We start from the raw sequence: 14,569 nt of genomic DNA on the forward strand, positions 1-14,569 counted from the left end.
TTTCGCAGCAATGCAGGCTGCTATTCTCCCATGGAGACGATCGTAGAGATGCTGGATGTAGTCCTGTGGAACGGCTTGCCATGCCATTTCCACGTGGCGCCTCAGTTGGACCAGCGTTCGTGCTGGACGTGCAGACCGCGTGAGACGACGCTTCATCCAGTCCCAAACATGCTCAATGGGGGACAGATCCGGAGATCTTGCTGGCCAGGGTAGTTGACTTACACCTTCTAGAGCACGTTGGGTGGCACGGGATACATGCGGACGTGCATTGTCCTGTTGGAACAGCAAGTTCCCTTGCCGGTCTAGGAATGGTAGAACGATGGGTTCGATGACGGTTTGGATGTACCGTGCACTATTCAGTGTCCCCTCGACGATCACCAGTGGTGTACGGCCAGTGTAGGAGATCGCTCCCCACACCATGATGCCGGGTGTTGGCCCTGTGTGCCTCGGTCGTATGCAGTCCTGATTGTGGCGCTCACCTGCACGGCGCCAAACACGCATACGACCATCATTGGCACCAAGGCAGAAGCGACTCTCATCGCTGAAGACGACACGTCTCCATTCGTCCCTCCATTCACGCCTGTCGCGACACCACTGGAGGCGGGCTGCACGATGTTGGGGCGTGAGCGGAAGACGGCCTAACGGTGTGCGGGACCGTAGCCCAGCTTCATGGAGACGGTTGCGAATGGTCCTCGCCGATACCCCAGGAGCAACAGTGTCCCTAATTTGCTGGGAAGTGGCGGTGCGGTCCCCTACGGCACTGCGTAGGATCCTACGGTCTTGGCGTGCATCCGTGCGTCGCTGCGGTCCGGTCCCAGGTCGACGGGCACGTGCACCTTCCGCCGACCACTGGCGACAACATCGATGTACTGTGGAGACCTCACGCCCCACGTGTTGAGCAATTCGGCGGTACGTCCACCCGGCCTCCCGCATGCCCACTATACGCCCTCGCTCAAAGTCCGTCAACTGCACATACGGTTCACGTCCACGCTGTCGCGGCATGCTACCAGTGTTAAAGACTGCGATGGAGCTCCGTATGCCACGGCAAACTGGCTGACACTGACGGCGGCGGTGCACAAATGCTGCGCAGCTAGCGCCATTCGACGGCCAAGTTCAAAGTTAAATCTCTTATTTCTAAATTGCGTAGATTCAAGTAGCTTTTGAAATGATTGTTGAGGTAGCCCAAGACTAACCTTATTTTATTGAATTTCGAAGTGCTTCAGAAACAAAGTTCAGTATTAATTTCAGTCACTAAATTAAATTTCAATTATACAGTTTTATTAATTCTTTTCCTAAATTAAGTCAGAGTGTAGCGAAATTTATTACTTCTGACAAACATTCAGTTTTCACACAACACGTGTCAACCTTCAGTTACCACGCTTTTAGTGCTAATTATACGTGCAATAACCTTTCTTTTTCAGTTATTATACACTCCTGGAAATGGAAAAAAGAACACATTGACACCGGTGTGTCAGACCCACCATACTTGCTCCGGACACTGCGAGAGGGCTGTACAAGCAATGATCACACGCACGGCACAGCGGACACACCAGGAACCGCGGTGTTGGCCGTCGAATGGCGCTAGCTGCGCAACATTTGTGCACCGCCGCCGTCAGTGTCAGCCAGTTTGCCGTGGCATACGGAGCTCCATCGCAGTCTTTAACACTGGTAGAATGCCGCGACAGCGTGGACGTGAACCGTATGTGCAGTTGACGGACTTTGAGCGAGGGCGTATAGTGGGCATGCGGGAGGCCGGGTGGACGTACCGCCGAATTGCTCAACACGTGGGGCGTGAGGTCTCCACAGTACATCGATGTTGTCGCCAGTGGTCGGCGGAAGGTGCACGTGCCCGTCGACCTGGGACCGGACCGCAGCGACGCACGGATGCACGCCAAGACCGTAGGATCCTACGCAGTGCCGTAGGGGACCGCACCGCCACTTCCCAGCAAATTAGGGACACTGTTGCTCCTGGGGTATCGGCGAGGACCATTCGCAACCGTCTCCATGAAGCTGGGCTACGGTCCCGCACACCGTTAGGCCGTCTTCCGCTCACGCCCCAACATCGTGCAGCCCGCCTCCAGTGGTGTCGCGACAGGCGTGAATGGAGGGACGAATGGAGACGTGTCGTCTTCAGCGATGAGAGTCGCTTCTGCCTTGGTGCCAATGATGGTCGTATGCGTGTTTGGCGCCGTGCAGGTGAGCGCCACAATCAGGACTGCATACGACCGAGGCACACAGGGCCAACACCCGGCATCATGGTGTGGGGAGCGATCTCCTACACTGGCCGTACACCACTGGTGATCGTCGAGGGGACACTGAATAGTGCACGGTACATCCAAACCGTCATCGAACCCATCGTTCTACCATTCCTAGACCGGCAAGGGAACTTGCTGTTCCAACAGGACAATGCACGTCGGCATGTATCCCGTGCCACCCAACGTGCTCTAGAAGGTGTAAGTCAACTACCCTGGCCAGCAAGATCTCCGGATCTGTCCCCCATTGAGCATGTTTGGGACTGGATGAAGCGTCGTCTCACGCGGTCTGCACGTCCAGCACGAACGCTGGTCCAACTGAGGCGCCACGTGGAAATGGCATGGCAAGCCGTTCCACAGGACTACATCCAGCATCTCTACGATCGTCTCCATGGGAGAATAGCAGCCTGCATTGCTGCGAAAGGTGGATATACACTGTACTAGTGCCGACATTGTGCATGCTCTGTTGCCTGTGTCTATGTGCCTGTGGTTCTGTCAGTGTGATCATGTGATGTATCTGACCCCAGGAATGTGTCAATAAAGTTTCCCCTTCCTGGGACAATGAACTCACGGTGTTCTTATTTCAATTTCCAGGAGTGTAGTAGTTGTCCATAGGACTGGCGACCGTAATTTTCTCCAAATCTCAAATGTCTAATTAATGGCAATTAATTGTTAACGTAACGACCGCACATTTACTTTCTTTATTAACTTTACCATTTTCTCAAAATTAATTTCCACAAATTTCATTTGAATTTTTCCTTTCATTTAGATGTAACCCTTTCTTCCCTCTTTACCGACAGATTAACTTCGGTGACGATTGCTTTTCCCAAATTTTCATTAGGTACACGCGGTTTAATTTTTTACTGTTATTAAGGTCGATAAGTGAGGGGGAGGTTACACGTGGCGACCTGGTGACAGGACAATCCTCAGATTTGAGGTTGTTCTGGACACGAATTTTGTATTGTGCAAATCTCGTAACAAAGTACTGGTTACGAACAGGCCGTTACGTCAGCGAGAATAAGTGGTGGGAGTAATCCTAATTATATTTGAGATTTGGCATTTATATTGGAAATTATTAAAATGAGTGAAGGCAACAATTACCAAAATTTGGTAGACTTGGATACGGAACAATCGGTCGAACAGTGGGAAACGCGCAGCGCGGTACCCATTGTTCAGGGGCAGGCGGCTAGCTTGAAAGACGTGACCGCCGAAACGCAACGAAGAGCAGAAATGGAATTCCAAACATTAGGAAATGTTACGGAATCGGAAGTGATAATCAAATCTGAACCCCTTCATGACGAATACGGAGGGACAATTAAAGAGACACCCGCTACGAAAGTAAAACCGCTGGTTTCCGGGAATTTAGCTGATTTATTGACTGTTTTGACTAACGAAATCAAGGCTCAGTCTAGCAAGATAGAAACTCAATCGGCAGAAATTAAGCTGAGTACTGGCTAGGCTCCATAAAACTGGCAAGACGGCACATTGGTAGTAAACAACATAAAGGGTTCTGACAGTAAGCTGGCTGATGCACTGAGTCGTATGCTTAGTGAGGTCCTGGAGGCCCCTGAGATCATACAATCAGATGATCATCATAAATGTAGTGTAGCTATACTAACAGAGATCCCGTCCTTCTTCGCGAATTTAGAAGAGCAGCAGAAGTGGCATCAAGTTCTGAATAATTTTAGGGGTCAGCTTCTTACTGGGAAGAAAGTAGCTGAGTATCTTCTTAAGAAACGTCTCCCATGTTATTGTACACATTACGAGGGGAAGATTTGTCCCCCTAAGGCGTTAATCCCGGCGGTGTTTACTTTCATTGTGCCTTGTGTGGAGATCATTTAGGGACCTTTAAGGGCATTATGAACATTAAAGAATATCTTACGCGGCCATCTCTTAATTCAGATGTTAAATGTAAGTAAATTGGTCAAGCAACGTCAGGAATGTCAGGCGGCCACCTCAGAGCCGGGAAGAGAGGTCAATGAATAAATTGTTTGTCGGTTATTTAGGGCGGCTTCCAAGCACTAAAAGTGGGAATAAGTATATTATGGTTGTGGTGGATGCTTTCACCCATTGTGTCTTTCTTTTCCCAAGGAGGAAATGACTGCAGATTTGGCGAGTTAGTACCATGGTAAAATATTTTCTCACTTTGGACATCTCAAGACATTAGTCAATGATAATACACCTACCTTTACTTGTAGGAAATTTAAGAAATTCTGTTTAGCTAATGCCATATCTCAAAATACTACCATCCCATACTACGTTCAATCCTTGTTTGCAGTATGTGTTAGTTGGAACGTGAAGTAACATGATTATTTATCATAACCAATCTCAGAGTATCTGGGAGAAATCTACAAGTCGAATGTCTGGACATATTTAAGAGACCCAGAGTAAAATGATTAATAACATTCACTTTGCACACAGGCGGGAGGCCTGCTGGTACACTGACCGCCGGCCGTTGTGGCCGAACGGGTCTAGGCGCTTCAGTCTGGAATCGCGCGGCCGCTACGCTCACGGGTTCGAATCCTGCCTCGGACATGGATGTGTGTGATGTCCTTGGGTTGATTGGATTTAAGTAGTTGTAAGTTCTAGGGGACTGATGACCTCAGATGCTAAGTCCTATAGTGCTCAGAGCCATTTGAACTTTTTGATATAATGACCGTATGTGGCCTACCTCGTTAGAGATTGGGGATCTTGTTTTTGTAAATAATTTTTTGGATCCACAGCATGGGAGCAGACAAAATTTCTTCCAAACTCTGTCTAATTTTGTTGCATGTATCAGGAGGCTTGAAAATATGACAGGGAAATGCTACAGATGAATTTAGAAACAGTGGGTGTCAGTAAAGTGAAATGGAAAGAAGACAAGGATTTATGGACAGATGAATATAGGAAATTGTCAACAGCAGAAAAAAATTGTGTAACGGGAGCAGAATTCGTTATGAATATAAATGTAGGGCAGAGAGTGAGTTACTGTGAACAGCTCAGTGATAGGGTTGCTCTCATCAGAATTGACAGCAAACCAATACCGAAACAGTAGGTAGTTCATATGCCAACATCGCAATCAGAATATGAAGAGACAGAGAAAATATATGAGTATATTGAACGGGTAATTCAGTAGGTAAAGGGAGATGAAAATATAATAGTCATGAGGGACTGAAATGCGGTTATAGTGCAAGGAGTAGAAGAAATGGTTACGGGAGAATATGAGCTTGGTATTAGGAATGAGAGAGTAGAAAGACTAATTGAATTCTGCAATAAATTTCAGCTAGTAATAGCGTATACTCTGTTCAAGAACGACAAGAGGAAGAGGTATACATGGAAAAGGCCGGGAGATACGAAACGATTTCAGTTATACGTTATGATCAAACAGAGATTTCTACATCAGATACTGGATTGTAAGCGTACCCAAGAGCAGATATAAACTCAGATCACAATTTAGTTGTGATGAAGAGTAGGATTAAGTTTGAGAGAGCAGTCAAGAAGAATCAATTTGCTAAAAAGTGGATATGGAAGTACTAAGGAGATACACTTGAAGATCTCTGAGACTATAGATACTGCGATAAGGAATAGTTCAATGGGGAAGTTCATTTGAAGAAGCATGGACATCTCTAGAAAGGGCAGTCACAGAGATTGGTAAGAAAAACATAGATACCAAGAAGATAACTGTGAAGAAACCATGGGTAACGCAAGAAATACTTCAGTTGATCGATGAAAGAAGGAAGCACAAAAATGTTCAAACACTTTCAGGAATACTAAAATACAAGTCACTTTGGAAGGAAATAAATAAAAAATGCAGGAAAGTTAAGGCGGAACGGCTGCACCAAAAATGTGAAGAAATCGAAAAAGAAGTTTTGCAAAAACAGACATAATTTCTGATGGGATAGCAACAATCAGTGAATGTATAATGCTACTTATAATCCGTCTTGATTGCAAAATTTTTTATTCATATGACCGGTTTCGGTTCATTCAGAACCATCTTCAGATCTGTAACGATAATGATACTAATTTACTATTTTACGGAAGCAAATCTTTTTCATCCTATCTAATCAACATCAAATGTACCAGAACGTACCTGATATATCAGTTACAGAAGTAACCTGTCCAAATGCAGCAACTTTCACATGCTGCGTCACATGAAATTGGTTGGCAGACTGCACGTCATTTATATTAATTATAACACTATTACCGACATGTGGCGTCTGGTACATTTGTTACATTCCATTTGCACATACTGCATTCGGTAGATTTTTTGATTAACTTTTATCTCCAAAAATACTTAATTAAAATATGTAGATGTCAAGGTGCCCGTAGTGAACGGATATACGTGTAAGTAGGTGATGAATATTTATAGGGAGATAAAGAAGAGGCAAATGAAACAAATAGTAGGAAGTCAAGTCGCAGTTAAGAGGAACAACAAGAAAAAATATGTGGCTCTCACTTACAGTGGAAGAATTACAGATAAGATTGAAAGATGATTTCGTAAATCCGACGTTAAAATGGGGTTCCGAACATATAACACGTTAAAATTGAAGCTCCGACACAAAAATGTATTAGCAGGAATAAATTTCAGGATTCAGGTGTATATAAGATAAAATGTAATGACTCCTGTAAACAATATATAGGGCAGTCTGGTAGGAACTTTGAAACGAGGTTCAGGGAGAACACCTACTCTCAAAACAAAACAGCTTTTGGGGTGCATATGGCTGCCACAAAGCACTTAGTCACGAACATTGAACACAATTTAGACATCCTGCATAGAGCTCATAAGGGACGGTTTCTTAACATTTTGGAAGAAATTGAAATATACACCCACAAAAATAAAGATCCGGATTTAATTCTCATCGAGCAAAGCGAATTCAATCATAATGCCTATTTTAGCATTTATGACGACTTACTAACATGACAACTGTTGCGTGTGGAGATGCAGGTCGAGGGATGAGAGATGGTGCGTGGTGGAGAAGCCGGAAGATACGTACAGCGTCTGGCGTCGTTGACGGGGCCCTCCTGCGCGGCCCTCTTGCCCACGGCGATGGACGTCAGACGACTGGGTGGATCGCAGCAGCAACACCGAAATGGCGGGAACCACGGAAGCAGACCGTAGAGGAAAACAAGTCCACACCAGCGCCATAGTTATATAAATCGCCCTATGTTTTTTAGATCGTATAAAAATGATAATTTTACTGTTTCTTAATTTTGATAAGTACAGATTTTAACCTTGACATCTACATATTTTATTTAAGAATTTTTGGAGATAAAAGTTAATCAAAAAAATCTACTGAATACAGTATGTGCAAATGGAATGTAACAAATGTACCAGACGCCACCTGTCGGTAATAGTGTTATAATTAATATAAATGACATGCATTCTGCCAACCAATTTTATGTGACGCAGCACGTGAAAGTTGCTGGATTTGGACTGGTTACTCCTGTAAATGAAATATCAGGTACGTTCTGGTACATTTGATGTTGATTAGATAGCCGGCCGAAGTGGCCGTGCGGTTAAAGGCGCTGCAGTCTGGAACCGCAAGACCGCTACGGTCGCAGGTTCGAATCCTGCCTCGGGCATGGATGTTTGTGATGTCCTTAGGTTAGTTAGGTTTAACTAGTTCTAAGTTCTAGGGGACTAATGACCTCAGCAGTTGAGTCCCATAGTGCTCAGAGCCATTTGAACCAACTTTGATGTTGATTAGATAGGATGAAAAATATTTGCTTCCGTGAAATAGTAAATTAGTATCATTATCGTTACAGATCTGAAGATGGTTCTGAATGAACCGAAACTGGTCATATGAATAAAAAATTTTGCAATCAAGACGGATTATAAGTAACATTATAGAAAAAGAAATTGTTGGAAAAATTCAAACAACCTTTGGTGTAATTAAAAACAAGAGTGGTAACATTAAGAGCGCAATGGAAATTCCACTGTTAAATACAGTGGTTAGAAAGGATAAGTAGAATGAGTACACTGAGGGCTTTTATTAGGGGGAAGACTTGTCGTCTGATAACGTGATAGAAGAAGAAACAGGAGTCGATATAGAAAAGATACGAGATCCAGTATAAGAATCAGATTTTGAAAGAGCTTTGGAAGACTAAAGAGCGAATAGAGCAGAAAGGATAGATAACATTCCATTGGAATTTCTAAAATGTTGGGGGAAGTGGCAGCAGAACGATTAATCACGTCGGAGTGTAAAATGTGTGAGTCTGGGGATATACCATCTGACTTTCTGAAAAAAAAACATCATACACATAATTGAAAAGATTGCAAGAACCGACAAGTGCAAGAATTATCGCACAATCAGTTGCATCCAAGTTGTTGACAAGAATATTGTACAGAAGAATTCAAAAGAAATTTTAAGATCTGTTAGATTACGATCAATTTGGCTTTAGGAAAGGGAAATGCACCAGATAGCCAATTCCGAGGTTTCGGCTGATAATGGGAGCAAGACTATAGAAAAATCAAGGCACCTTCGTAGCACTTGTCGAAGTGGAAAAAGCGTTCGATAATATAAAAGGGTGGAAGATGTTCGAAATTCTGAGAAAAATAGAGGTAAGCTATAGAAAAAGACGGCGAATGTACAATATGTACAAGAACCAAGAGAAAAACAATAAGACTGGAGGATCAAGAACTAAGTGCTCAGATTAAAAAGGGAAAGTACAGGGATGTATTATTTCGCCCCTAGTGTTCAATCTATACATCGAAGAAGAAATGTGGCAGATAAAAGAAAGGTTCAAGAGCGGAATTAAAATTCAAGGTGAAAAGATATCGAAAATAAGATTCACTAATGACATTGCTAGCCTTACTGACAGTGAAGACGAATTACAGGATTTGCTTAATGAAATGAACAGTCTAACGAGTATAAAATATTGACTGTTTATAAATCGAAGAAAGACAAAAGTAATTAGTTCAAATGGTTCAAATGGCTCTGAGCTCTATGGGACTTAACATCTGAAGTCATCAGTCCCCTAGAACTTAGAACTATTTAAACCTAACTAACCTAAGGACATCACACACATCCGTGCCCGAGGCAGGATTCGAACTTGCGACCGTAGCAGACGCGCGGTTCCGGACTGAAGCGCTTGGTACCGCTCGGACACACCGACCGCCCAGTAATTAGTAGCAGCAGAAATGAGAAAATCGAGAAGCACAACATTAGTGTTGGTGATCACGAAATAAATGAAGTTGAGGAGTCCTACTCTTAGGCAGCAAATGATCAATGACGGACGGAACAAAAAAAAAGGCAGAATAGTGTTGACAAAAAAGACATCCCTGGCCAAGAGAAGTCTACTGATACCAAATGTAGGCCTTAGTTTGAGAAAAAGACTTCTGGGAATGTACGTTTGGAGCATAGCATTGTAGGGTAGTGAAACACAGACTGTCAGAAAACCCTAAAAGTAAAGAATCCAAACATTTGAGATGTGGTGCTACAGAAGAATGTTGTAATTTAGGTGGACTGATAAAGTAAGGAATGAGGAGGTTCTGCAGAGAATCGGCAAGGAAAGGAATTTATGGAAAACACTGACAAGAAGATGGGACTCAATGGTAGGACATCTATTAAGACATCACGGAATAGCTTCCATAAATAATATAAAACGTGCAAGCTCTACTGTGAGATAAAGAGATTGACACAGGATAGGAATTCGTCACGGGCAGCATGAAACCGATCAGAAGGCTGATGAATCAGAAAAATGTCAGATTCTAAAGATGACCACCACGGCAAGGGGTACACCCTAGTCCGTCGCCTTGAGTTAATGCTGCCTCGGATCAGCTCGGCCTCAGTTGTTCTGACCGATTACAGGAGGATGGGCATCCAACGGCGGCAGCTGGCTGTAACGTGGGACATGGATGCTGCGGCCAACTGCTGGAATTAGATAGCTCTTTGAGAGAAAGTCTGCGTTGCCTGAGAAACACGACGCTAGAATCTGGGGAGAGACAGGCTTGGTATTACTTCTGTTGTTTGGCGTCGACGGAAAACTGCAGGCAAAGGGCTCTGCTGAGCCATATGGACCTCCTTGCCGAGTATCTTAACGTGTAGACTATACGAGAAACTATTTGAAGTTATCTACTGTGCTGTGGGGCTCTTACGCTGTATGTTCCAGGCTCCATTTAATCTCAGTGTTGCTAGGAGGCGTTTGACGATCGTTACATTCCTAAATGTTTTTTGTTTCACTCTTATTTATTTATATTGCCTTGGGGTCTGTGGTTAATTCATCAGCGTTATGAACTGTATCTGTAATGTGTACTCAGCATAAAAGCAAGCTCAATTTTCCTTCCTTGAGTGAAACTGTGTGGAGATTCTGGTTCACATTATATTTACACACTTTTTTATATCCTTTTTTATAGGAATTTCACAAAATCAAGCTAAATACACTGCTGACAGTTTCTGTCTGTTATATCACAAATACTCAGGTTTACTGAGCTCGAGCCTGAAATGTAATTTAGGGACATTATTTTGGCTAGCTTGTTTACGCAGTTAGTTGAAGCCAGCCGGGCATGGGCTCTTAAGTTTATTTGTGTCTGTGTTCTTATCGTTGCCATTTGTTTTATAGTTTTCTTCAGCAGAGGCTCATTGCTTGCTCTGAGCTTATAACTAAATATCTTAATGTTCGATAGTGCGTTTGTTAGTATGCAATATCTGGTAACGGAAATTTTTTCTCTGTGTTTTAAATAATACTGTGCTTTTTAATCTGCGTCGAAACAGAATCACTGGAGTCAGGTGAAGATTAATAGTTTTCTGTCTGTAGGTAAATTGCTCAATTTTTAATTCCAAAATTGTACTGTTAATCTGTATCCATTTATTGAAGTTTCTCAGAATTGTCAAAGACGTGCTACAGAAATTTTAAAAAATTTGGAGCACCATTTTTATAAATAAATTGTCTTCTCAGCAAATGTTACTTTCCTGAACCCGGCACCTTACCAATCCCAAAAATGGTTCAAATGGCTCTGAGCACTATGGGACTTAACATCTTAGTCATCAGTCCTCTAGAACTTTTATCAATCCCAGATCCTCGCTGACTAAAGCACTTCAATGGCAGTGAAGCAGTGACTTCTACTGCGAGAACCCTTCATAACTGATGATTGTTCAGATAGTTGTTCAGATGTTCAGGTGTTGAGATGTGTGTTGGGAATTACGAAGACAATGATCTAGTTAGAGGTGGATAAGTGGCATCAGAAAACATGAAGTTCTGACATGGATGGAGGAATCTGGAATGGAGTATTATCTAACTGTCGATATTAAATCGCTGGGGATGTAGGTGATGGTATTAAATAATTTCAAGAAAACTTCATTAACATTACCTGGTTGTTTATATCTGCGCTGCTAGGAAAAAATGCAGTACCCTCAGGGACAAGGTTGTTTTATTGAGAAGTGATGAGTCAGGTAGTTCATCATTGCAAAAGTATAGGACAACAAATTCAGACGAAATGAAACATACATGTCAAAGCAAAGGGTGCCCAAACAGTGGCATCAATACCTGATGTACCCCCTCTCTGGCGGCAACGCAGGCCTGTATTCTTTCATACCAACTACGTAAAAATACCAAACGTCATCCTGCGATAGATTTTCCCAAGCGTCTTCCACCTTTTGTTGCAGTTTTTCGATGGTTTTTGCAGGCTGTGGAAAACGTGTAAGATTCCGATTCCCCACAACACATACGCGTTAAATTGGCGAAAGATCCAGTGGTCTCGATAGCCACGATAGTTATTGGACACCACGAAGAGCACGTTGGGTCGCAACATCCGTATATGGAAGTGCATTGTGACCCCACACCATGTTGCCTGAGATGGGTCCTGTGTGAGTGAGAGGAAGCACTCCGGAACAGGCCGCTCACAAGGTCAAGTGTTTGTCTCTGATTCGCTTAAGGACAGGACGTACTCTTGTCACTGAAATCAGAGCACCATTCCACATTCCAGTCAACACTTCCACGGCACCAGAGCAGCCGTGCTTGGCGGTGTCGTGATGTCAGTGGTAACTTGGCCGGAGACGCATGTGACCTTAGTCCTGCCGCAACCAGACGCTTCCCAACACTGCTTGGTGACACAACAGGTACATGTGCCCCAATTTCGGCCTTGGATGATGTTAGGCAGTCCACCGTTGCTCGCAGAACGTGTTGATCTTTAAGTGCGTCTGTATAATCCGAACGTCCAGAACCAGACATACAGGTGTAGTAATGTTCGACAGACCACTGATAAAAGCAGCGAGACACCACGATAGGTTGCCCAACATGTTCAGCAATCCGTCGGTACGTCCACCCAGCTTCCCTCAGGTCCAAAATGCGAATCCAATTAAATGGCTGAAGGAGTACGTACTCGCTGGCAGGGCATCGTTGTAGCTTAGAATGAATGCTGCAAACACTGTTCATGTACAGTTAATAGCCGCAGAGTCAAAACAGAGGGTGCACAGGCAGTCCTCCTGAGCGCCATCTGACCCCCGATGACCGTGTCAGATGGACCACTAACACTACAGTTCTTCAGTATCCACATATTTTGTTATACCCTCATGACATTTAACACAGTCCTTCAAGGCGTTGCTTCCTTTCGGCAGCCTTGGGCTTCAAGATATTGCAAATTTAATAGATTATATTCTGGAGAGGTCCTTATATACACATCACAAAAAACTTTTGCATCACCCCAGTCCCAGAATTCCTGAAGATAGACGTTGACTGTGGACATTGTATCACAGACACAGTCTCTTTCAGACATGTCACTAAACCCGTCCAAAGATGTAAACAACCATGCATGTGCAGCGCCTATTAAAAGGAGGGGATCCACAACCGATCAGTTCCAGTCATTCCACCATGAACGAGGTATCCAGCTCGTGTTGTCCGTAGTTCAACAATGCCTAGAAGGTCAATACCGCGGTTCGATCGCGTCTGCATTGTTACTTTGTGCCATGTTGGGCTCTCAACAAGGGAAGTGTTCAGGCGCCTTGGAGTGAACCAAAGCGATGTTGTTCGGACATGGAGGAGGTAGAGAGAGAAAGGAACTGTCGATGACTTGCCTCGCTCAGGCAGCCCAAGGCAGACTATTGCAGTGCATGACCGCTACCTACGGATTACGACTCGAAGGAGCCCAGACAGCAACCCCACCATGTTGAATAATGATTTCCGTGCAGCCTCAGGACGTCGTGTTGCGACTCAAACTGTGCGGAGTAGGCTACAAGATGCGCAACTTCACTCCCGACTTCCATGGCGAGGTCCATCTTTGCATCCACGACACCGTGCAGCGCGGTACAGATGGGACCAACAACATGCCGAATGCACCGCTCAGAATTGTATCACGTTCTCTTCACCGAAGAATGTCGCGTATGCCTTCAACCAGACCATCGTCGGAGACATGTTTGGATCCAACCAGGTCAGGCTGAATGCGTTAGACACACTGTCCAGCGAGTGCAGCAAGGTGGAGGTTCCCTTTTGTTTTGGGGTGGCATTACGTGGGGCCAACGGACGCCGCTGGTGGTCGTGGAAGGCGCCGTAACGGCTGTACGATACGTGAATGCGATCCTCCGACCGATAGTGCAACCATATCGGCAGCATATTGGCGAGGCATTCGTCTTCATGGACGACAGTTCACGCCCCCATCGTGCACATCTTGTGAATCACTTCCTTCAGGATAACGACATCGCTAAACTAGAGTATTCTCCAAACATCAACTCTATTGAACATGCCTGGGATAGATTGAAAAGGGCTGTTTATCGACGACACACCAACCACTCTGAGGGATCTACGCCGAATCGTCATTGAGGAGTGGGACAATCTGGACCAACAGTGCCTTGATGAACTTGTGGATAGTATGCCACGACGAATACAGGCGTGCATCACTTCAAGAGGACGTGCTGCTGGATATTAGAGGTACCGGTGTGTACAGCAACCTGAACCACCACATCTGAAGATCTCGCTGTATGGTGGTACAACACGCAATGTGTAGTTTTCACGAGCAATAAAAGGGCTGAAATGATGTTTATGTTGATCTCTATTCCAATTTTCTATACAGGTTCCGGAACTCTCGGAACTGAGATGATGCAAAACTTTTTTTTATGATTGTAATTATCATAATGCTGTGCAACTAAAAAAGCGGTTTGTCATATCAGTGCACCATGAACGAAATAGTATGATAAGTAACAATGTAGTGGTTGACCAGAGTAATAAGGGCTGCCTGAAAGCTATCAAGACCCAGACAGTTCTAAAACAGTAGAAGTCTGTTTTATGATGAAGAGTCTCAATTTCATTTATTTGCAATTTCCTAGACTTAGCTAAGACTATAAAAATGGCTCTGAGCACAATGGGACTTAACTTCTGAGGTGATCAGTCCCCTTGAACTTAGAACT

The sequence above is a fragment of the Schistocerca nitens genome, chromosome 2 (assembly GCF_023898315.1).
Source record: "Schistocerca nitens isolate TAMUIC-IGC-003100 chromosome 2, iqSchNite1.1, whole genome shotgun sequence".
Classification (NCBI taxonomy): domain Eukaryota; kingdom Metazoa; phylum Arthropoda; class Insecta; order Orthoptera; family Acrididae; genus Schistocerca; species Schistocerca nitens.